Source organism: Lissotriton helveticus, chromosome 7, assembly GCF_964261635.1.
Source record: "Lissotriton helveticus chromosome 7, aLisHel1.1, whole genome shotgun sequence".
In the NCBI taxonomy this organism is placed as follows: domain Eukaryota; kingdom Metazoa; phylum Chordata; class Amphibia; order Caudata; family Salamandridae; genus Lissotriton; species Lissotriton helveticus.
Genome location: NC_136068.1, coordinates 314954843 through 314981372, shown reverse-complemented (window position 1 = coordinate 314981372; position 26530 = coordinate 314954843).

Genomic DNA, 26530 nt, shown 5'->3' with positions numbered 1-26530 from the left:
CAATATAATGTCCTCCATAGGACGTACTTTGACAGAGTGCGCTTACATAAGATGGGGAGGGCTGCTGAACCGTACTGTCTGAGATGTGGTCGCGACAGGGGGGACTTCTATCACATCATTTGGTCCTGCCCGGAAATTCAGACTTACTGGGGAGAGGTCCTAAGAGAGCTGGGAGAGATGCTGGAGATTACATTGCCATTAGACCCCAAACTGGTACTGCTGGGAATGACACATGACGTAGACCTGACTCGCCCACTGTTGATCTTCCTGGTGTTGGCCTTAGTGGTGGCCAAGAGAGATGTGGCAAGGAGATGGGGGGTATCCAACCTGCCGCAGCTGGAAGAATGGTGGAAGGGTTTGGATATATACATGGCAGCTGAGAGGGTCACGTATAAGGCACGAGGATGTCCTAAAAAGTTTGGTAGAGTCTGGGATAAATGACGCCGCTATCATGGTCTGGACGGGAGACTCTGATCTGGTGGGAGTGAGCCGGCAATCAATCTTGGACGGGGGAAGGGCGTTAGAGACTTTAATGATGAATCCAAATGGGAGTGGGGAGGAGAATTGATCATATTGGTGAAAATGAAGGATTGTGAATTGCCTATGCCGATGGAAGGGGGGTGTGGAGGGCTGAGGGGGACGTTATGATTCTTAATTACATGCTTGTTATTCGTTTTCAGAATAAAATGCTAATAAAAATATATATTTTTTTTAAAAGTAAGAAAGCACATTGCATGTCCAGGAATAATACTGAAAAGCTTATTAAAAAAAAAGGGGCATACTAGCAACAAATAGCGATAATTATCGCTAAATGCGCCTAGCGTATTTATTTTTTATTGCCGCCTATCGCCGAGATAATGTGCTATTAGCAACGTTTATCTCAAAAGCGATAAAATATCCGGCGATAGCGGCTCAATGCGTGAATATCGCTGGAAATTAAGCGATATTCAGGCATTATCGCTAATAGGGACTTAACCTGAATATCCACCTCCCATTGGATATACAGGTTAAGTCATGGTCTGAGCAGGCGTTTGGTTCTAGCGATAATCGCGCTTTGCACAATTTTTTTCATCGCTCCGCCTGCCTTGCTAGTAGGCGATAGCTGTGTTAGCGACTGCTTTCAGACGCTAACAGGTTGGGTACGCCCACTTTGCATGTCATTAGCGATAAATATCGCTGACATGCAAAGCGGGCCCCAATTCTGTAGCTATCGCCTAGAAGCTGTCGCTAATTGCTGTTAGCGACAGCTTGCTAATAGGGCGATCAAAATATTGACGCTTTAGCGGGAAAAAGTCCCACTAAAGCGGCGATATCGCCATTGCTAATATGCCCCAAAGTGTCTTACAAAAAGACAAGGCAAACAGCATGGACTTGGCCCGTGCTTCAGGGAGAAGCAAACAGGAAAGGAGGGGGAAGCATTCCAGAGCTAAGCAATCGAAAGATTGCAAATGAGTGACAACAAAAACAACCACAGGTAGGCTGTGGGCTGGTTGCAAGCCTACTGAATAGTAAACATGTCTCTTTTAGCAGCTCTTGTCAGCCCTGCTTTGCACTTCTCCAGATCATTTTATGAGCCTTTGTCTGCAGGCCTGAAGAGATAAGAGGACACATTGAGAACAAATCACTATTTAGTGGGACCCAAATTGCAAGACCTTCCAGTTGAGAGGCTACCGCCACTTAAACTGCTAAAGTGTGTGTGTGTGTGTGTGTGTGGGTGGGGGGGGGGGGAGGGGGGGGTCCCCTTAGCCAATTTTTGGAGGACATTGGCATCTATTAGTCTGGGCCTGCTGTATGTAGTCATTCAGGCATGTGCAATGTGTAGCTATCCATCCGTGGTTTTAACAATTGATACTTGCAGCCAAAAGCCACTAATTCTCATTTTTGGCTCGGTCATTGAAGCAAGTGCTGCCTCGGGCCATTGAGGCACAGATTGTCTGAGGTCATTGATACATATTTACATCAAAGCCTATCGTCCATATTGCTGTCAGGGACTGATCCATTGACAGCCTGGCTGTGCTGATGCAGGTTTTTGCATCCAGACCAGTGATTCATGCTTAGCATACAAACAATTGGCACCAGCGAAGCAGGATAAAAGGACTTCAAGTGCAATGGCTCTGCATTTACTAAGATCCACCTGCTAGACTAAGACAGAATGTGCTGTCACCCTCAAAGCAATATGTAAAAAGGAAAATCCATGCTTATGGCTGTATATGATAATGCCATGCTTTATGCAACAGGCAGTAAGCGGCATTTTCTTTTCACCCTCTGAACTCTACTGTAATACAAACTACCCCCATGTGTATACAAATGCAGGCTCGTGCATTCACAGATGAAAATGTACACCTTCTCCTCCACTACTTCTGCCTCAGTCCTCTTCCACGCCTGCATAGCCACTGACCAGTCAAGTGATGGTATTTTTAACAAGCATTTCAATTTTTCAATTTCAATCTTTATTCGGTTAAAAACCTTATAAGATACAATACATTTAAAAAAGATACAAACGAATGCAAAGTCACATCTAAGTTTAAGGACAGTTAACAGCACGTAATTCTTGTAACCGTAAAATATATTTGCATGTCCCGGAATGGTTTTAGAATGGAAGACAGTTCATTACAGTCGGCTTGTCACATCTAGCGGGATCGCTTACTTAATATAAGAGGTAGACAATAAAATATTTACAATATAAAAGAGGCACCAGGATCAATAAAAACAAGCAATACTTTAACATATAGTGCAATAACAGTTCTTTTTACCTCAGCGCTTAACTTGTGGATACAATTCTAGCCAGCATAATCCATATAAGGGTGAATGGGATTAGGTTTTAAGACCTTTTCTCTTTCTAATCAGGGCTACACATAAGAGGAAACGGCTCAGACTAAACACTATCGGTTGTGAAGTATCACCCTTAAATATTCTGAGCCCAACCCCAATGTGGCGAAGGCCCAACAATTTGCATATAGGCTTTAACCATTTTGTCCTTGCGCTAGAGTAAGCAGGACATGTAAATAATACATGTGATTCATCCTCTTTCAACCCCATTTCGCAAAGCTCACATATGATTGAATCAATATTCCTGTTTGCGCCCTTATTACAATGCCATTTGGCTGTCATAACCCTCGTTTGCAAAGTGCCATATCTGAATTTTAGATATAGACTCTTCGCAAAAGGGGGGTAGATTTCATCCATAAAAGGCTCCAATTGCATAGTCATCTTTACTTCAAAGAATTGTAAGGTCAGGGTTCCTATATTGGGTTTGGTTAACACTGAATCACTTATAAACTCCCAATATCTTTGTTTCAGGAGTTTTTTTGAAATATTGGTTAGCGATTCTGGGTCAGACCAAAAATTACTCAGGCCCAATTTCACAAACCATTTTTCGACATACACTAACCATGGCAGGTAGGTGGTATTTTTTATGGCCATTATCTCTCGCAATGCCTCTCTGTAATCCACCAGCTCCTCCGTGGTCCACAGACGGACCCAATAGAGCAGCGGGCGAAGAGAGGCATAATCATCAGTGCGTCGAAAATTAAGGTCCCACAGTGCGGGAGTCAATGGTGTAGAGCCCGGTACACCTAGGAGCTGTCTAATGAAGGAGTTCTCACGTACTAGAAAAGTATCCTTCAATGCATAACCCCAAAGGTCCGCCCCGTAGAGGGAAGATGATTGTGCTTTGGCTTTGAACAGTTCAATGGCCGGTGAAAGAGCTTTAAGGTGACTGTTCCTTTGCTTTTTTACAATTGGGAACTGGTTTTGGGTCAACCTCAGTTTAGCATTTTCAAGTTGTGTTTTCCATGTTATTTTACTATCTAAAATGATACCAAGGTATTTAAAATTGGGGACTTCTTCAATAATTTCATCATTTATTTTAAAAACTTTGTTAAAACCCTTATGGGGATTAATTGTCATGACCTTTGTTTTTGAGGAATTAATTTCCAATTTCCTGTCATGACAATACAAATTAAATTTGTTTAAAAGGTTCTGAAGTCCTCTGGGTGTCTGAGAAATTAAAATCGTGTCATCTGCAAATAACAATGCCGGAACGGGTTCACCACACAATTTGAGAGAGTCATGCTCGCAGCCCAAAAGGGTGTCAGGGATATCGTTAACGTATAGGGAGAATAGGGTAGGTGCCAAAACGCACCCTTGCCTAACCCCTTTAGATATGTTTATTTTCTCACTTAGCTCCCCATTTGGTCTCCATCTGACTTGTGCATAGTTATTATCGTGCAGTCTTATTAATAGCTGAAGAATATTTCCGGGCACGCCCATGATATTTAGTGTCTTCCAAAGGTCTGCCCTAGGAACCATGTCAAAGGCTGCTTTCAAGTCGACGAAAGCCACATATATGTGGGAGCTCCTTATGATAGTGTATTTCCAGATTAAACATAAAAATCTAAAAACCTGGTTGGTCCACTGTGCTTATTTTAGATCTAAAACCAGCCTGGTACCTCGTAAAAATAGAGTTATCATCGATCCATGAGGCAAGTCGGCTAAGAACTTGACGGGCAAATATTTTTTGCAACACGTCAATCAAGCTGATAGGACGATAGTGCGCAGGGTTCGACCTATCACCTTTTTTGAACAGTGTTACAATCTCTGCCCCCTTCCATGTTTCCGGGACAGAGGCTCCACTAGCAATTTCATTAGATAGTAGATTAATGTAGGGAGCCCAGATATAATCCTCGTGCTTCCAGAGGTCCCCTGGTATTCTGTCCGGACCGGGGGCCTTTCCTGGCTTAACTGCTTAGATTGCTAAAATCGTTTCATTCAAAGTAAATACTAGAGGGGGTTCTTGTAGTGCCATCTCTAAAGACTTGTTAGTCTGATCTTCGCTATCACCTGAGTTGGCACAAGCATATAATAGGGAAAAATGCCTAACCCAAGTACTCTCTTCAAGGAATCTATCTTTAGTGTCAATTGCCCCTTTGGTGCCACTAGCAATTAGGCTCCAGAAGGAGGTCTGATCTTTGCGCTTACAAGCATCTAACAGGTCAGACCATACCCTCTCGTCCCATTCTTTTTTGGCCAAGAGTAGACATCTTTTATACTGGGCTCTTTTGGTTTTAACATTGTCTGTTGAGTTTTCCCTGACTGCAGTAATTAGCTCCGATTTGGCTCTCCGGCATTCCTGGTTATACCAAGAATTACCCGTTTTTTTGCATTTATGAGTGGTGTTTGGTCTTTTTACCACTCTGGTCAAGATCTCACTAAGCTGGCCAATTAAATGGTCATGGGATTCTATCAGACAAGGACTATGATTTGCGGTCCTATTCTCCATCAGGGGGGACATGTGTTTAACAAAGACATGGTAGATCTGGCTAACAGTATTTGCACTTCCTAAGACTGCTGGCCATTTTAGGGACCTGCAATTATTCGTTTCTAGAGGCCCTTGTGATAGGAAATTATGTCTGGCTCTCTTATTGATAGGGTTGGTAAACAGGTTCTGCATGGAAAGAATCAAAGGGTAATGATCACTCTCCATGCGAACATCCACCTTCAGATCCACTACCTTAGGCCATAAGTGTGTAGAGATCATTAGGTAATCTAAATGGCTAGAACAAACACCTCTAATAAATGTTGGATTGCTAGGGCAATCTGAAGGCAGTCGCCAATTACATGCACGCAGCCCATGCTCGAACGTTAAGCTCAGTAATTGTAGGGCACTCACAGTGCAGGCTACTTTGTATGTTGTGTCAACCAAGGGTATATTATTGACACTATCCTCATCTTTGTAGATGTCTTCGAGACCCAATATCGGCTCGAAACTTCTATTAAAGTCGCCACCTACAATTACCGTTGCATTCTGGTCTAACCCTGCCATAATATTACCTAGGTGGGTTATGACTGGCGATTCTTTGCATGCTTGGTGTGGTCTGTTATAGACATTGATCACATAGATAGTCTGTCCTTTGGGCTCTCTTAGTTCGATCATCAGGAGGTCAGGGTTGCTAGTGTCTATCTGCTTATAACTTATCCCCCCTGTAATTTTTACCCATGTTGTTAAACCACCAGACGGTCTACCTCCATTGGTGTTTATAGCAGGAATAAAAAAGGATCTATAATCGACCTTATAGTGATTCTCTATCCCCCAAGTTTCCTGGAACAGGATGAGGTCCCCGTTTTCAAGATATTGATGCCAAACAGGAGCAGATAGATTTTTTTCTCAGCCCTGCGATATTCCAACAAATTATTTTGTCTATTTCTTGGATTTCTTTGGTTCACCTGTGCATGGGGTTGACTAATGATCTCGAGAGCATCAGTATTTGATGTTTGGATCGTGTCATTTTGTCTAGTGGGATAATCAGGCAGCGATTCTCCCATGCAAGCCAAAACATTTTGATGGTGATCAGCTTCGGGATTATGTCTAGGAGTGGTATCCCTTGCTTCGTTGGAGGGCCCCCACCCCATAAGTCAGTCGCAGTCGTTAAGGCCAGCCAAGACTCCGAACCTATTGGTGGTGCTAACTCCACAGTTGTATGACGGAGCCCCAAACCCCCACCCGTTTATAGCTGGATTCCATCTAGGCACTGGGGTAATAGGGTAGGGCAAGTTCAGCTGGTCTCCTAGCCATCCTCCGGCACAATTGTCATTACGTGTTGGCGCGTACATGTTAACATGGTTATACAAGCCCTGTCTGTTCACCAGATTCCAGTTTGGCCCTTGGGTAGTCAAACAGGGCGTTTTTTGATGATCACCTAGCCATGCGCCAACCCTATTGCTGGGGGCAATATTAAAATCATTTTGCATGTGTCCCCCACCCCATCTTTTGTTTCTTACCATCCAATCTGACTTCAGGGCATTTTGTTTGGGTTCTTTTTTCAATTCATTGTAGAAGAATTCCAATGTAAGGGGGATTATGCTACCACTTCTTCGTTGGGGGGGGAGAATATTGGGCAAAATATTCAGAAGCGTGGCTGAGTTGTGAAAATTTAGCACGACACAATCACCCTTCCATTTTTTGGAATTATTCCCAATCCATGTCACCCTCCTTGCCGTTTTAACTTCATCAGCTAACTGCTGTTCTCCCCCCTGTGCCATCCTAGTATTATTTGATAGCCAATGTAATGCCTTGCTGGTTAGAGATGAGGTTGTTTCTGTGTGGTCAGATGGTAGGGTAGGGACATTTGCTAATACTAGAATCAGAGGTGCCGCTTCAAATACAAATTGTGAAGAACCACTCACAAGGCTATGGGGAGCTGGTGGAAGCGGTGGATCTATAGGGACCTCTTTTACTGGTTCTTGAATGGTGGGTCCAGTTTGTGGATTCTCAGGGGGGATGGTCTCTATTGGAAGTACGTCTGATACCGTCCCACCCATATTGTGTATCTCTTGACAAACCAACTGCTTTGTGACACTCTTAGAGACAATGCCTATTGCATCGACTAATGTGTCTTGAGTACCTCCCAATTTTTTTATTACCGCAGTAAGTTTGTCAATTTTACTAGTCAGAGGCTTGATAAATGTTTGAATTTTCAGCTCTAGCAGCTCCGAAATTTTGGACAATAAAGCTTCATCCAATAACTCCCTAGTATTTTCCTCATGCTCCCGACATGCATTTTTAAATTTTGGTGATGGAGTAGTTTTGTTTTTCCCTGACCTTCCACCCCCACGATTTTTTTGCATTTTACGACACGCTCTAACTGCCCTAGTCGCCCTCTTTACAGACGGTACTTCTTCCATCACATTGCCAGTGTGTGTGTCCACATCAGTGTCCGTGTGAGTTTCCATATCATCCCCATTAGGGCCACTTATTTCCACACTTGCATTGCCTATAGAGCCAGTTTCGCCGGTAATAATGATAGGGTCTTGTGGTATGGCATCAATTGTTTGTGGAGTAGCAGAGGGGCTCATAGAGGGGAGGGTAGGTGACTGATATAGCCCCAATGATTGTCTGCGGTCACTATTTATCTTACTTACCACCTGGACAAGATAGTTGTCCATGGTGTTCTTTGGTGTCTCTGGCGCCATGTGACCGTTCTTTTTGGACATAATTTTGAAGCAAAATAAATTTTATCTTGTGCCCATAGAAGGGTAGAAGCAAAGGAACGCTTGGAACAAGATGATCTTACTTCAAAAGCAGGACTGGTAGCGTTTTTCTCCTCTTCCTCTTTAGGGGATGTGTTCAAGATGTGTAGACTTTTACAGGCGCATTCCCTGCTGATCCAGGCCTTACACGATGTTAAGGGGATGGCCTAGCCTGGCCTCCGAGGGCCTCCGAGGGCCGTGGAGGGCCCGCCCTTTGCCCGGGCTTCGCTCCGGGCGTCCCGCTCACGTCCCGCGAGACGGTGGTGACGCCGTTTTTATGCGCCTCCTGGCGCTCCCTTCACTCGCGGACCCCAGCAGGGCTTCTGGGTGTTGTAGTTCTGCCTCGCCTGTCTCCGCTCGGCGGCTCCCGCTGAAGGTGGAAGGAGCGGTAGAGCGGCGGGAGACTGGCGGGCGGGTCCGCGGAGGGCTAGGCAGAACAGAGAAAGTCTTTTGGAAATGCAGCAGCACAGCAAAGATTAGCACAGGCACGAGCAAACAGGAAACCCACTTTCAATAGTGGTGACGCCGTTTTTATGTGCCTCCTGGCGCTCCCTTCACTCGCGGACCCCAGCAGGGCTTCTGGGTGTTGTAGTTCTGTCTCGCCTGTCTCCGCTCGGCGGCTCCCGCTGAAGGTGGAAGGAGCGGTAGAGCGGCGGGAGACTGTCGGGCGGGTCCGCTGAGGGCTAGGCAGAACAGAGAAAGTCTTTTGGAAATGCAGCAGCACAGCAAAGATTAGCACAGGCACGAGCAAACAGGAAACCCACTTTCAATAGTGGTGACGCCATTTTTATGCGCCTCCTGGCGCTCCCTTCACTCGCGGACCCCAGCAGGGCTTCTGGGTGTTGTAGTTCTGCCTCGCCTGTCTCCGCTCGGCGGCTCCCGCTGAAGGTGGAAGGAGCGGTAGAGCGGCGGGAGACTGGCGGGCGGGTCCGCGGAGGGCTAGGCAGAACAGAGAAAGTCTTTTGGAAATGCAGCAGCACAGCAAAGATTAGCACAGGCACGAGCAAACAGGAAACCCACTTTCAATAGTGGTGACGCCGTTTTTATGCGCCTCCTGGCGCTCCCTTCACTCGCGGACCCCAGCAGGGCTTCTGGGTGTTGTAGTTCTGCCTCGCCTGTCTCCGCTCCCGCTGAAGGTGGAAGGAGCGGTAGAGCGGCGGGAGACTGGCGGGCGGGTCCGCGGAGGGCTAGGCAGAACAGAGAAAGTCTTTTGGAAATGCAGCAGCACAGCAAAGATTAGCACAGGCACGAGCAAACAGGAAACCCCCACTGCAATCGGTCTCGCTTTTGGGACCTTATATGTATTTAGCTATGCAGCACATTAGCCTGGTGGCTGAAACATCTACTGTTCTTTAACATGGAGAGAAAGTAAGCACCAAACAGCGTGGCACACCAGCTATGGGTAATGGTGTAATCCTCCTCTTTTATTCAAAAAATAAACATAGGTAGGTTTCAAGAATTTATTTTCATCTTGTCAATGCTGTTCACTTTATATCCATTGTCAATAAAGTTTTAATGCAAAACCATAATTCAATCCAATTTCATAAGTATGCATGGTCAAATCCAGCTCCAATGCATTTCAGGCATCCACCCTTCATCGGGGAGCATCTAAATCAAAAAACGACATATGATGTATACAATGTAGGATATCTAAAGTCATGAAACACTGTGAAAATACCGTAACCCAACAAAGGTGAAATTCAAATAGAACGTTGTGCCATAGAAAATGTGTGGTTCATAATGAAGAAAGTGTGGTTACCAAGTGGCCGTGAGGAGAAATGAAAGGTTCTTATAAAAACAGATCGACTGGTGTCTATTAACGGCGTCCAAATGAAAGATCATGCGATGGTGATAAGGAAAAAATGCTGCCCGTAGCAACAACTACATAGCCTACTGTCCCCGATGAAGGGCACAGCCCGAAATGCATTGGACGTATGAAATTATGTTGATGGATATGAAATTAAGACGATGATTTCAAATTGATTCTGATGATTTATGAAGTAAATAATCTCATTAGAAAACATGAACTTTCGACTGGACTGTCGTTCATTTAAACGTTAAGGAATCCTGGTTGAACCCAGGAAATTATTGAGAAGTACGCCTGGGGATGCTCTCAATGTTTCATTTGTGAGCACTACTTTCTTCATTTCTACTCAAACATCTTAATGGTAGATATTAATTAATGCTTTTAAGGCATACATCATGTAAGTAGAATTTGTTTCTTTAGTGAGTACATGTCTACTAAGGATGGTTTATTCATAAAGACTTCAGAGAATGTATCAATTGGTATGGTTAAGGCACACAATATGGAGTAAATTCCCTAATCCTAGAGTGACTGCACATTAAAAGTAAAGTCAAGTGCAACACTTATCTTTAGACCACACAAGAAACGTGCTAAATGTTGCACCTTAGAACCTTGAAATGGCCCTCCAATCGAACGTTTTGCCTACAATCCGCCTGGTTATGCTGACTTAAGAACTCCATACGCCTTCCCAGTGCTAACCTGTGCTAAAATGCTTGTGCTCTCTCTCCTTTAAACATGGTAAAATGGCTTACACCCAACTAGCAAATAATTTTACTTGTCAGTCCTTAGTAGAGCGGTACTACACATATGCAGGGCTTGTAAATTAAATGTTACTAGTGGGCCTGCAGCACTCATTGTGCCACCACCTAAGTAGCCCTTTAAAAACATGTCTCAGGCCTGTTATTGCAGCCTATATGTAGTTTTAACCTGCCATTTCCAACCTGGCAAAATAAACCTTTTGTCAGGCCTAAACCTTCCTTTTAATATCTACAAGTCACCACTAGGGAAGGCCCTACATAGCCCATAGGGCAGGGTGCAGAGTATTTAAAAAGTTGGATATGTACTGTTAACCTTTACATGTCCTGGTAGCAAAAAAAACCTTTAAATTGTTTTTTTACTACTGAAACACCTACGTCTCCAACAGGATAAAATTGGTTTATCTTAATAATTTATAACTTTCAATTGAGAGCAGATAGGAATGTGAAATTTGGTGTCTTAAGCATTGTAATTTAAACCCCTATTTAATGGCACAGTCAGATTGTAAATTGATTCTGAAAAGGCCACTTTTGTAAAATTGTAATTTGCTTGACCCATCCATTTGGTGCCAGTATCTTGAGTCACATGACTAGGTGTAGCTGGCAGTTGGCCTTTGTGTATCGCTTCCAGACAGTGAGACAAAGGGGAAAATGTGTTAGCATGATGAGCCATTTGACTTGAAGAGGGAGTGGAGCTGTCCTCTATCACACGTGCACATCACAAAGCTTCTGCATTAGCATCCTTACAAAGGGCTTGACACTAGTCATTGTGCCCCCAGACAAGCTGTGGACAGGGCAGGGAGGGAGGAAACGTCCAAAACCTGGGGGTGGAAACCTTCAGAACCTTTTCCTTCGAGTTGGTGTCCAGTATAAATATTGGACCCTCAGACCCAACTCTTCAATACACCTCTGGAAGACTCTGAAGGACTACTGTGCTGCTCTGCAATAAGGACTGCTATTCTGCTGCCTGAAGGAGAAGGACTGGACCTGCATCGTGAACCCAGGACCATTAGAGTGACTCCAAGGGCTGGCTGGCGTCCTAATCAGAGTATCGGGGACAGAACAGGCTCCAACCACCTTGAACCCAGCACCTGGACTCTGCCTGCTGTTAATTGTGCCACACAGCCCTGATCCCTTGGAAGTGGGCCTGAAAGTGCTCTGCCAGCCCAGTTGTGGTCTCATGGGCAGAACCAATGCATCGGAAGCATCGCTGTGAGACTAGTCCCTGATGAGGGAACACACACAACAGCTCATCAGAGCCGTTGCAGTGCGGCGCATCTTCAACACGGGAGCTCGCAGTCATTGTTGCATGACGAATTCTCCGCCCTGAACCTTGAAATGATCCCCAACCAGGATTTAAGGTACTTTGTTCAGCGAGACTAACTTGGACCCTGTATCCGACCTGGGCTCCAGTGCAGTCGACCTGAACGTGAGACTTTGTACTGGTCCGGCACCCCCAAATAACCACAGGTTGTGCTTTTTGCTTATTTCTAAGCAGTGTTTTCAGGGTAAAAAAATAAACTGCAAATATCTGGTTCTACTGACTGGCATTTTGTCATGCTGGTCTTGACTAATATATTACATTTTACTCTTTTTCTAAATTGGTGTGAGATTTTTCTTGTACTGTGTTTTCACTTTATTACTGTTTGAAGTGCTGCATAAATAGTTTACACGTTGCCTCTAAGTTAAGCCTGACTATTTTTGTGACAAGCTACCCAAGGGTTGGGCACAGGTTAATTTGGAGTTTGCTTGTGTTTCACGCTGACAAGAATTGTGGATGCTGCTTAAATAGCCGCCCCCCCAGCCAGTAACCCAATTTCCTACTTTGGTGTTCAGCAGTGACATTAGGGCTTTGTTTGTGCAGTGCCATACAGTGATTTTCTGTTACACTTAAATCCCAGATAAATAATTTGATACCATTTAAAATCTTCTGGATTGGCTCTTTTTGTTTTTTCCAAACACACCCTCTTTCTACCTGACTCTGCGGCTAAACCTGCAAGGATAGAATTTGAGGTTGCCAACCTTTATAACTACACTGTGGTTGAGCTTAAGGAAGCCTGTAAGGAGAAGAGACTTTCAGCCAATAGGAACACAAGGCCTGGTTGGAAGTTCATCAATCACTAGCAACAGCAGAGGACGAGTATGATGTGGAGGAGCGAGGGGAGGACCTGAATACAGGTCTTGAAGTGCAGCAGACAGGGGAGGGGGATAACTTATCTCCTGAATTTGAAACTGCCCCCGAGCAGAAAGCAGTGTGCCCCTACAAGGCCTGTCCCCAGAGTTGCTGGCAGGCAGAAAGGCTGAAAGGGAGCTAAGGCTTGAGATGGCCAAACTCAAAACTAGCCATAGAGGAGAAACCTGCCTTATAGGGACTGGCTCATGAAAGGAACCTCAGAAAGATGATCCTCAAGCCAGGCTTGCAGAGTGTAGCCAGAACGGTGGCAGCATACCCACAGTACTCTCTTGGGTCAAGAGGGCTCACATTCCCAAGGATCTGGTGCCTAACTTTGCTGTGGCCGATGACATCAACAAGCGGTATGAAGCCTATGAGGTTGCTCTGGAAATGCATAGGGTACCTAAGGGGGGGGGGGTCAGTCTCTAGCGGCACATACCTAGTGAAGGGAAGGATGTCCCGCAGGCCCTAGAGAAGTGGGACAGGATGAGCTAATCCCTTGCTCCCCATGAAAGACACCCTTGTCAGGAAGTATTTTCTCACCCCAGGGAAGTATAGGCAGACGTTCAGGGACAGGGAGAAGCTGCCCCATCAGTCCTGGGTAGATTGTGTGCATTCATTTAGCAAGGTACTGGATGGTTGGGTGAAGGGCAGTGAAGTGAAATTACCAGGGGTTGTACAATTTTGGTGGCAAGAGCACGTTCAGTCTTTGTTTTCCAGAGCTGTGTTAACACCTGATTGATATTAAGCTCACTGACCACAGGGAGCTTGCCAAGGAGGCGAACCACTGGATCAGCACTAGGGTCCACAAAAAGAGATCTTGGGGGGGAAGGGGTGGGGACCGGGGTGTTAGAAGAAATCATCGGAAGGAAAATAAAAACAAGACTTCCCTAAAGTTTTACAATATAGTTCCATGGGGCATGATTACCAATACCCACCCGAGAAAAAGAAGAATAGGTTCTATTACCATAAGTCATCTGGGAAGTGTACCCCTAAGTGCTATGAGTGCCATCAGGATATGGTAAGCTACATGCTGGCCTTACTCAACCACTTCAAGGGTGATCCCAAGCAGGCGCAGCACCCTACTGGTGGGCAGACACTGGGGCTGGCTAGTTTATCACTTGAGGAGGTGGTTGCCCTAGTTAATATGGGGTGGAAGTGCAGATGTTGCCCTTGTGTCCCTTGGTGACAGATGTCGTAGCAAGGGCCCACATGCCTAGCAACAATATTTACAGGCAGTGGGTTACCATCAATGGGCAACAAGTGGAGGTTCTGAGAGATACAGAAGCCAGCATGACTACCAACATGTGTCTTCAGAGCAGGTAATCCCAAATGTAGTCCACCAGGTTGTAGTAGCTGAAAACCATGGGAGTCACTACTCAGTGGCTCTGTTTTACTTTGAAAGGAAAGGAGGTCTCAGGTTGTTGAGGGTAGCTGTGAGTCCATCCATGCTGATGAAATGTCTACTCAGTAATGACCTGGAGCATACATTTGGAACGATGTGTAGCTCTTGTCCCAACTGGAGATGTTGGGGTTGCCTGAGTAGATGTGCCTGACTACATAGTCCATGGCAGCCCGAGAGGAGATGGCTCATGATATTCTCCTGGTAAGACAAGACCTGTGACAGGTTTGTCACCTACTTTTATTGGCCCCAGATAAAGATGATCTCAGATGTTTTCTGCAGGTCATGTCCCACACGCCAAGCCAATGGGAAGTCAGGAGGGAAGTGCAAGGTTCTCCTTCCAGTCGTTGGCACCCCCTTTGAAAGGGTGTACATCAACATTGTTGGGTCTCTGGACCCCAAGACGGCCCTAGGCAACAGGCTCATCCTGGTCTTGGTGGACCATGCCACCCGGTACCCCAGAAGCAGTACCGCTGAGGACAGTGACTGTGCCCTTGGTGGTTAGTGTACTGATGGGGATATTTTCCTGTGTGCGGTTTCCCAAGGAGCTGCTATCTGGCCATGGTACCATCTTCATGTCAGCATAAATTAAGTCTATGTGGACAAATGTAGGGTATCGTACACGTTCTCCACACCATATTATACCCAAACCAATGGTCTTGTTGAATCGTTCAACAGAACACTCAAAGGCATGAACATGGGGCTACCAGAGCCCTTGAGGCAAAAGTGGAATGTCCTCTTGCCATGCCTGTATTCCGCTTACAGGGAGGTAATGTAGAAAGGATTTGGGCTTAGCTCCTTAGAACTTCTGTAGGATCTCAGCTTAGTAATGGAGTGTCAGAAGCAACCTCCCAAGAAAGTAGCATAGGATGTGGTCAGCTACATGCTGGTCCTCGGTACCCAGATGAAGCGCTTCTGGAAGAATGCGAAGGAGAATCTGGAAGCTAACCAGGAGGTCATGAAGCTCTGGCATCAATGGAAGGCCACTCTGGTCGATTTTTAGCCTGGCCAAAAAATATGAGTGATGGAGCCCAGGGCCATACAAGACAGATGATCTGGGCCCTATGAGGTGAACGAATGCAAGGAGGATGTAACCGACCAGGTTGACCTCAAGGCCCCCAGGCAACCTTTATGGGTTCTGCCTTTCAATCGCCTCAAACTCCACTTTGAAAGGTCAGAGGTTACCATGCTCCTGGTGACGGATGATGGACTGGAAGCGGAGAGTAAACCTCTTCCGGAACTCCTTTCTTCCAAGAAACAAATGGTTCATTGGAAGCTGTCAACCTCTGCCTATCCTGACCTTAGTTCTGCCAGTCTTAAAAGTCAAACAATTATTTTAAAGCAATTATGTCTCTCCAAATGGATGACAACAGTCAATGACTGAAGGAGTACAATGTACCTTATGTCCAAACCAAAAAGCTCAAAACTTTTATCTTATCTTCACGATATATTTTTATCAGTGTTTTGGAAAATCAGTGTAAACTTATTTTGGTACATATATTTACATACACACAGAACAGTTCTTTGGAACTAAAATTTAGGACTTCAAAGTGCACTAACATTAAAATATTAACATGTCTGTTGTGACAATAAGATAAGAGTTTTGAGCTTTTTGGTTTGGACATAAGGTACATTGTACTCTTTCATTTATTGACTGTTCTTATCCATTTGGAGAGACCTAATTGCTTTAAAATAATTTTTTTACTTTTAAGACTGGCAGAACCACTGTTTCGCTTATAGTATTAACCCCCAGGTTCTGCACTAGACTGGGTAACCCCATTGCTTTATATAGTTTATCCTGACCTTAGAGCAATAGAGGGACTGGCACCAAATGTTAGGGCAGGTCGCCTTTCTCTACTCCCTAGCCCAGAGCTCACTACATGGTGTACCCATGATAGTATGCCTGTGAAGAATAAGATCTACAGACTATCTGAAAAGGTGGGAGCCAGCATAAAGGAGGATGTTTCTAAAATACGGGAATGGGGGAATCATCGAGCCCCCAAGCAGCCCTTGGTCAAGCCCAGTGGTGTTGGTCCTCAAGGCTGCCCCTCCAGGTACCACCCCCAAACTCGAGTTCTGCATGGATTACCGAGGGCTCAATGCAGTTACTAAGACTGACGCTTACCCCATCCACCAAGCTGATGAGGTCATTGATCAGTTGGTGGTTGCTAAGTTCCTCAGCAGGTTTGATCTGATGCCTAGGTACTGGCAGATCGCCCTAATTGAGGGTGCCAAAGAGAGGTCTGTGTTCTCTACCTTAGAGGATCACTTCCAGTTTAGAGTGATGCCCTTTGGGTTGAAGAAAGCCTCTGCCACCTTCCAGCGGTTGGTCAACCAGGTCCTGGCTTGGTTGGAGAACTACTGTGCCGCCTACCTAGATGACATTGCGGTCTTCATTTCCAGCTTGGAGGACCGCCTGTGCCACCTCAAATATGTGATTTTGCTTTAGAGTCTGCAGAGAGCAGGCCTGACTATTAAGGCCAATAAGTGCAAGATAGGGCATGGCTCCATGGTCTACTTGGGTCAGTAAGCTGAAGCACGCAAGGCAAAGCTTCTCTAGGCCACGATTCAAACTATTCTGGCTTGGGAACCACCCAAGACCAGACAGGTGACGGCCTTCCTGGCCTCACTGGGTCCTAACGGAGATTTGTCCAGTGCAAGGAGTATGGCACTCTTTTTACTCCATTGACAGAGCTGACTTTGAAAGAAGCAGCCTTGACAGGTGATCTGAATGGAGGCCTGCCAGAAAGCTTTTGACACACCGAAGAAGGCCATGTGCACGGCATCCATACTAAAGGCCCCCGATTTTCTCCCAAGAGATCATCGTGCAGGCATAGGGCCTGTGCTCTTCCAGCTGAACAAAGAGGGCCTAGAGCAACAAGTCGCATTAATCAACAGGAAGTTACTTCCCAGGGAACAGAGGTGGAGTGTGCTAAACAGTGCTACAGTGCTTTTTCTGTCTCCTTTCAACATGGTAAATTTGTCTTATACCCAACTGGCACATTTAGTTTACTTGCAAGTCTCTAGTAAAGCGGTACTACATGTACCCAGGGCTTGTAAATTACATGCTACTAGTGGGCCTGCACCATTCATTGTGCCACTCACTTAAGTATCCCTTTAAGCATGTTTCATGCCTGCAGTGCAGCTGGTGTGTTTGGTTTTAACCTGCCATTTCAACCTGGCAAAATAAACCTTTTCCCAGTCCTAAACCTTACTTTTTAATACTGTAGGAATCCAGCTCTTTGCATGGCATACCTCTTTTTGGTATATCATATAAAGATTTACGGTATTCCCTTACCAGTGGACAGGGGCTTACTCTAGCAGTCCCAAGCTGATCTTCTAGGGGGTAGTGTGGTCGAGCAGCCTCAGGCTTATCAGAGAGGAGTGGTAGACATCTGTTGCATACACACAGAGACAATAAATGATACACACAACTCAATAAGGCGATCCACACCAATTTATAAAAATAACGCTTATTTTTATATAACTTTGGACACCAAGATCATCAAGATCAGGTAAGTAATTTTTCAAATAGCAGGTTTGAATAAAACAGGTTTTTGATAGTTTAAATCGTAATTGAAGCACTTAGCTGCAATGTTAACTTAGGAAGAAAACATACGCTGCATACAGTCACTTAACAACGTCTTATGGGACCCTTCCTCTGGTCTTCAGGTGAGAATGGGGCAAGGTCCATTACAACACTAACAGGTCACCTCAGGAGGCACTGCGGTGTCCAGGTACAGAAGTGTGCTTTTCAGCATAGGGTAACTTTGATACTTTCAATTGGAATTGAAGCACTTCGGGGTAATAGTAACGTCTGGAGGGAATACATGTATGTCATTCGGACATTCATCAGCGACTTATGAGATCAATCTTCTGGAATTAAGGTGAGTATGGGACAGAGTCCAAGGCAGCACCAACAGTTCACTTCAGGCAGCACCGGGCCAGCCGGGTGCAGAGGTGCTGTACAGCGTTGGATGCCCCATTCAAGTCTATTGAGATCAGTCCATCAGAAAAGAGACTGTAGACTCGGACAGGGCGAGAAGTCGGGCTGAACCAACAGGTGGGCTATACTCTTGTGATGCTCGGGGATGTGAGGACACCTTTGGTCCTCTTCTCCAAAGGCCTGGGGTGACGGTGCAGAGGTGTCTTAGGCATCACATCAGATTTTTGTCGCCAGGAGCTCTTGCGGTAGATGGGGCCTGCAAACAGAGGCTGCAGGTGGCATCGGAAAGTCCACAGTGTGCAAGCCAAAGGTGGGCTTTGTGTCTGAGGAGGCAGAGAAGCACACTGGCACCATTGGCCCACTTCAGCTTGGGCTAGGAAACACAGGTGCAGTGGTGTTTTTGGTGTCAGGTTTTGCATTCCCCAGCCCTCACAGTCTTCTTTAGGGTGCCTGCAGGAAACAGGAAAGCAGCTCTCAAGTTCCACTGGAGTTCTTGATTCTTTATTGAAAGCAGGCAGTCCGCTCAGGCTTTGGAGGCACAACAGCTGCAGGATGAGACATCTTTGGCACAGTTTTGAAAGGGAACAGAAGGCAGGCTGGCAAGGCTGGTGTCAAGTCAGTTGCTCTTCCTCAGTCTTCTGCTTTCATGGCTCTTCAGCGGCATTCTTCTTCGTAGGGTGTCAGGATCTCAGGTCCACATTGGCACCATTGGCTCACTTCCGCTAGGGTGCAGTGGCGCTCTCCTGTGTCAGGTTTTTGTGGTCGTGGAGCGTCACAGCTTAGTCTTTGATACCTGCAAGATGTAGGGGAACCGCTCCACTGTTCCACAGGAGTTCCTGAGTCTTTGGAGAAGTGCTGGCAGTCCTCCTAGGCTTTGGAGGATCTGCAGCTTTCAGTGCGAGACAACTTTGGTGCAATTGTCGAGAATAGGTGAACAGGCCAGCAGGGCTGGTGCCAAGTCAGTTGCTTCTTCAGCAGCTCTTGCGGCTCTTCGGCCCTTCTTCTTTTGGTCAGCAGGATTGGATTTCCGGGTGCCAGGGCTCCCCTAAATACTGAATTTAAGGGCATTAGGGGAGTATGGGACAATAGCCAATGGGCTACTTACCCCTGGGTCACTACTCCTTCTATATGACCACTCCCTGGGGGAAGTGGGCATAACCCTGTCCCAGAGATCCAATATTTGCTATCACCAAGATGGCCACTTCTGAAAAATCGCATTCACTTCAGGTAGCCCAGTTTAGGGGTGGTGCTTGCCTGAGTGTGGACCGGCAGTCTTGCCCAGCTAATTTGCCCATCTGTCCAGGTGCTAAGGGCTCGGGACAAAGGGGGTCGGTTTCCTCTCCTGAATCGTCACAGTGTTGGAATGCCACTCGATAGGTGCTCCTTGGGGCGGGGGTGCAAGGAAACCCCATCTCAAGCAGGCCTGATTTATGGCCCCCGGAGAGCAAAGGCCTTCACCCTTGGGGCTCCGAAACTCATCTCTGGTGGCATGCTGGTTAAAACCAGTCTGTCAGCACACTGCTGGTAAGTTTTCAGAGGGCACAGATAAGGTGCCCTCTGTTTGCATGTATTAATCAATCTGACACAGGCATCAGCACAGGTTTATTAATACAAGATGTTTGATACTAAACATCCCTTTTTTCAGTGAAGCCATCATGTAGCTGGGGAACTCATTTCTATCAGTGTCCAGCACATGCTTGTACTGGCAGCAATGGAACGGACAAGCACAGGGGCATACCTGCTGGTGCGGTGATGCCCTCACATGTAGCATAGTGCACCCTGCCTGCTGTAGGGGTGACTTACCTATACTATATGCAGTGTCAGTATGTATGGCACACAGGCCCAGTGCAATATTGTGTTTTCACTTTCGTCTGCACCAAGACACGCAACCTGCAGTGGCAGTTTGCATGAGCTCAGTGGGGGGACCTTAGGGTGGCACAATTCGAGTTGCTGCCCTTAGGGACCCTCTTTAGTACATCTGGCCCTCGGTACCAAAGGTAACATTTACTAGGGACTTTCAGAGGGTACCAAAGGTATTACCAAGTGAGGAAAACAATACGGTTTTGGGAAAGAGATCTGGCACTGGGGGCCTGGTTAGCAGGAACCTAGTGCACTTTCAGTCAAAATCACATCAAATACCAGGCAAAAAAAAGTGGGGGTGATCATGTTGAAAAGGGCACTTTTGTATAAATACATACAAGTTATCCCTAGTATAGGCCCTACATAGCTGATACGGCAGAATGCAGTGTATTTAAAACAGGTGGACATTCTTTTTCACCCCTGCAAGGCCTACTTCTCCCATAGGATAACATTGGGCTACTTTATTACATTTAATAAGTGATAACTTCCAATTGGGAGCTGATAGGAAGTTTGAGATTCTTATCTAAAGAACTGTAATCGAAAACCCTCTTTAATGGTAGAGTTGGACACAATTCTGAAAATGCCACTTTTAGAAAATTGGCGTTTTCTTGTCCTAAACATTTGGCGCCTGTATCCTGGATCACAGGACTAGGTGTAGCTGGCAGTTGGTCTTTGTGTATTGCTCCCAGACAGTAACACAAAAGGGGAAAAGTGTTGGCAGGGCATGCCATCTCTGAATTGATGATGAGGAGGAACTGTCACCTTCCGCACTTACACATCACAAAGCCTCTGTCTGAGAACACTCACAAAGGGGTTGACACTGGCTCTTTGTGCCACAGACAAGCTGGGACCAGGGCAAGGAGGCAGGAAATTCTAAACACCGCTGAGGGTGAAAGCCTCCAGAACCACCTGCTACTACAAAGCTGGTGCCAGGTAGTACACCTCTGGAAGACTCAGAAGGACTGCTACTCTGCTGCCTGAGTGAGAAGGACGAAACCTGCATCTTGAACCCATGACCATCAGAGTGACTCCAAGGGCTAGGTGACTTGCCACCTGATCAGAGCTTCAGGGACAGAAAAGGCATCAACCACCTTGAACACCCAGCACCTGGACTCTGCCTGCTATGAATCTTGCCACCAAGTGGTGTCGCCCTAGTCCAGGACACTCAGAAATGGGCCTGAAGGTGTTCTGCCAGCCCAGCTGTGGTCTCCAGAGCCGAATCGATGCATTGTGATGCATTGTCTCAGTTTGGAATAACTGCAGCGAGGCGCATTCCAGGTGCAGGACTCCACAACTCCTCAAATCGCCGCTGCACAAAGCATCCTCCACGCAGGACCTCACGTTACTGCACTGCAGTTCCTCGAAACCCACTGCTGCCAGACGCATTCTCAACGCAGGACCTTGTATTGCAGCCCCTCCAATCTGCTGCATCCTTGATGCAGTACCTTGCAGCCACCTCTGCGTGAAGCATCCTTGATGCAGGACCTTGCACCTCTCTGCAACCCTGAATTAAGGTACTTTGTTCAGTGGGCCTCACTTGCTCCCTACATCCGACCTGCACTCCATAATGGTCGACCCGAACTTGTGACTTTGACCTAGTCCGGCAAGCCAAATAACCGCACTTGAGCTTCTAAGCACGGTTTCACTTAAATCTTTAAATTTGCATATCCCCGGTTTTACTGATTAGACTTTTGCTATGTTGGTATCAAATAATTTATTAAAATGTACTCTCTTTTTCTAAATTGATGTGGGACTTTTCTTGTATTTTCACTTCATTACTGTTTGAAGAGCTGCATAAATATTATACACATTGCACCTAAGTTAAGCCTACTGCTTTTGTGACAAGCTACCAGAAGGTAGAGCATAGATTCATTTGGGGTTTGCTTGTGTCTCACCCTGACAAGAATTGTAGTTGCTGCTCGAGTAGGGTTTCAACCCCTCCACCAACCGGCACCCCAATTTCGAACAGTGTCACATGGATCCGAGCCAAATGGTCATCCAAAGGCAAAATTGGTGCATTCATTGTGATGGAACCAACCAAACAAACCTAAATCTCCCTTTAGGTAGTGTAGATTTAATTGCGGCAGTTACCAAGAGTGCACTGTCACCTAGGTTTCCTTTGAAGCTTCTGGGTAACCTGCGACCCCACCACATAATTTTTTGCAAATCGAAGCTAGGCAACATTTGAACATTTGGGGGGCTGTTGTTGGCACTTGCCTCTTCAACCACTATGGGCACTGTACAACAGATGAAAAGGGAGCCCATTTCTTTTGTGGAGGTGTGCAGTATGGACACGCCCTTGGCCAGTCCTTTTTTGTCTTTTCTTCCAAGTGTTGCACCTATCAAGCTGATGTGTTAGAATTTGCGTCATCCAGAGAAGTTTAACATGAAGAAGACATCCTGCTTCATATTTCTGGTAATCAATCAATTATGCTTCTAGGCCCACTTCATTTACGGAAACATTTGCACCCCCTTCCACGGCCCCCCAGGAAAGCGTATCCCAGTTTGAAGTTCTCTACTCTAAAGGTAAAGTCAAAATAGTTTTGGGCTGGGAGGTTCTTAAGACTCAGACTCAGGTTGGATATCACATGTCTATGCCATTGAACAGGACAGGCTTTAGGGCACTGTGACCGCACCTGGTACAGAGCTGGGGATGGGGGGCGGGGGGCAAGGGCATATGGAATCGGGCACCAGGTTTAGAAAAACGTACATGTTTTAATGTGTCCAGCAGTTTTCAGGCAACAACAAAAATGTCAAGATAACTCCGATGATTACTGTTCCTGCTAGAGACAGAGACTGGAGTTTAATCTAGTAGCAGTTTGGCTCATCATAAAGTAGCACAGATGGTTAATATGTCTGCATCAAAGATCTGTACCATGCAGATCACAGAACTGAATTTTATCAGTGGGTTACTGCTTTTGTCACAGAGATCCTTTTGTTACTTGCCGTTTACAAGTTGCAGTCCTAATATAGTTCAATGAACTGTCATGAAATAGCTGCATATAAACTGCACGGTATAGGTTAGACCATTATGTTTCTTCCACAGTCTTTTATTAGTCGAATGTTTTGTTTTGGTAGAAATACATTCTTATTGGTAAAGCCAACCCCAACTAGAGTGGTATGTTTTAAATACTGATTGTGCTTCTCCAGACCAAACACTCTTAAAATATACCGCCTACCAGTATGGATGACTGATTACTACACCTTGTGATACTTACTGTATAATGTAACATTTCCTACAGGCTGATCTACACATGTATCATTTGTGGTCTCTGTATAATATGTCTGTGATGTAAAGTACTTTAACACCCTCCACTTGTATGAGTAGCTCTATAAAACAAATGAAATGCATGTGTGAGAGGCTACAATAGATATGGGAATTGTTGGAGGGTAGTAGTGAGGGAATCCGTAAAGAAGGAGGTCATTGCAGGGGTGCCAAAAAAGATTGTCACAGATGGAGCCACCAGTGCTAAAACCGGCCCTGCAGGTGAAGATTCTCAAAAGCTTACCCATAATTGCTCTATGCTGACATTATTTCACAATTTTTTGGATTCATCTAGTACGTTTTCTGACGAGTAGATGCATATTCAGAGTCCCCTGGTCGGTGCTTAGCATGATTTTGGCTAAGTGAGTTGCACAGCAATAAACTACTCAACTCTGCTGGAGACGGGTTTCACCCAAACTTTGGGGCTTATTACCAAGGCGGCTCTTTAAAATTATCGCCGCTTTTCGGCCGAAAGGCTGTTGCGTGTTTTGCTGATTTAGCGCCCCTTACAACAACGCCCAGCTTTGCATATCTAATGAGATGCAAAGTGGGCGCTCCGTGCCAAAATAACTGGAGAAATGTCGCTAACCGACATTTCTCCAATTATCAAGCTGCACGCAAACAAGCAGAGCGTTAAGAAAAGTAGCGCTAACCACAGGTAACGCTACTTTCCTAATGCCTGCTTGTAACCTGACTTAGCCATGTAATCCAATGGGAGGTGGATTACATGGCTAAGATCACCCTGCCCTATCAGCAAGGTTTCGCTGGTTGCAGTGTGATTATCGCTGGATTTCCAGCGATAATCACACGGTTTTCTATCTAACGCTGTGGTTCCTAAAGTGTGCGCCGCGGCTCCCTGGTGCGCCGTTAATAGCAGCCAGGGTCGCCGTGCCCGTCTTTGGAATGTGCAAATCATGTTGTGAGCAATTTAAAAATGATGCCTCTTTTGACGCCCTACCTGTCAGCTGTTGTCAGGAATCGTGCTGTGTCCCAGTGTTCTATTATTATCAGACTCATGCATAGGTCTCCCCTTTTTGTCTGTTTCTGCTGAGCTCGCAATGAATCGAAGATAATTGCATTTTATTGTTATTTATACCAGCAGCCTTGGCTTTGTCCTCAGCCTTTGCAAGTGAGCCTTATTGAAATACACTCAGCTACAGCGCAACATACTGGGGCGTTACAAACGCCACCTGTAAAATCCGGAGTCATGTTTTGGACCAAGAGTGCACGGCTGCCTTCCGCACGTACGTGTTCACATAGCCTCCACATACACAGTATGACTGTTAAGCGTTATTGATGCCTGTGTTTTACCGTGCCCCTGGGAACCCTCTTCACAAGTTAATTGATTGAATAACTGCAAAGACAAACTCGTGATCACCAAGCTCGTGTATTTTTAAAGAGGCAGTCATATTTAATGCTTTCCAGGAGAGAGAAATTAAAAATTAAAATGTGACGGGGTAAATAGGTTAACAGCAAAAATATCCGAATGTTGAGCATATAATAAGACTTATTTCTCCACATTTGTTGTTAATAGGTACTTTATTTGGGCAAAAATGCAGCGAAACTAAACATAACACGACACGTCTCATCAGGTGCTGGTATGTTAACTTCCCTAAAAGCTGAGCTCAAAGGTGACATATGCCTATTTTGTTTGAATGCTTAACAAACAAGTGATATATAAAATGAGGAGGGCAAGGTGTTGATTCGGTATTTCCGCTCCTAAATAAAATTATTATTCTTTTAAATAATTGTGTAATTTTTGGAAATACTGTTATTTTGACATTGACATTGAAAAATGGGGATTTAATTCAGGAATTGCTATTATCACGGCGCACACATTTGTATGGCAATTCTCCATTTTCATCCGATTTCTCACCCAGAGACTTCACCATTTTTAGCACGTAAAAATGCTGGGGATGGGTAAACACCAACAGGAGATTATTCTGTGTAAATTGTAATCCCCATTCAGCCGGTAACTTGTGATGGCCGAATCCTGATTACCACAGCAGAGAAAAACAGGAGCGTCTTTTACCCCTCCATGCACTGACATGAAGACAGGCACAGCAGCCCCAGTTCTGTAGCACTCCGAGCCCTCACCCACCCAGCACCTCTCTGGCGTTGCAGCACTTCATGCCTCACCTGCCCAGGTTCTGTCTGGGCCTCTGGTGCTGCAGCACTCCTAGCCCTCGACCCGGGGCAGCCCTGGTCTGACTGACGCTATGGCACCCCTAGCTCTCACCCCAGCCTTCATCTCTTTACAACTGGAGCAACCTAACCAGACCTAAAACCGGACCCTCAACATCTCTAGAGATGCAGCACCCCTGATAAACACCCACTCAAGCTGGCACCTTTTGCACTGCTACATCCTCACCTGAACTCTCAACCGGGCCAGCAATTCTCTAGCGCTGCAGTCCCCTAGAAATCATCTTGTGCGGCAACTCCCTGACACTGAAGCACCCTGAAGTTTCACCCAAGCCAGCACCTCCCTATATCACTCTAGCAACCCTAATCATCACCTTATCCGGGTCCTCTCTAGCACTGCAGAACCCCAAACCCTCACCCAGGTCAGCACTTCTCAGGCACTGCAGCACCCAAAATCTCACCTAAGCATGCACTGCTCTACACAGCCTCAGCTCTCTGACGTTCCACCTAATCCAGCACAGCAGAATCTCTCTTCTCTAGTATTTCAGCAGCCATTGCCACCATCAATGGTGGCACCTCTCTGGCGTGGCATTATACCGAGCACTCGACATCTAGCACCCCGCTAGTGCCCCAGCACCTCTGGATGCTGCTGCCCTTCAGGCAGAAAACTGGAGGTATCGCAGGACCTTGCTAATATGCCCCCTAGTTCCTTGTAGTCTCATTACTTGATATGTGTCCTCTCCATGAGGTGACCTTCCATTTGTAGCAGCTGATGATATAGATGTGATGTACGGGAATTATTACCAGCTCCTCTACACAGTGTTCAGCCCCAAGCAAAGGGGCTACCTCGATCAGATACCATAGGGAGAGAAGGAAAATGTTACCCTGTAAATATATGCTCGTGGCATGTAGTGCAGTGGATTCACATGCTGTGCACACACCTACCATCTAGTGTTGGCCTCAGACATATGCAAGTTGTTTTTGTTCAAAGAATTTGTTCGAGTCACTAGGTACAGTGACTTCGCCTATTGCTGGTAATGTGTATGGGCATCAGTTCTATTGTTAGGCTGTTTTTTCCCCATGAAGGATGCGCCTGCAGATGCAGCACAGTGATAGAGAAAGATGACCATGCAAAGAAACATTAAGGAGGAAAGA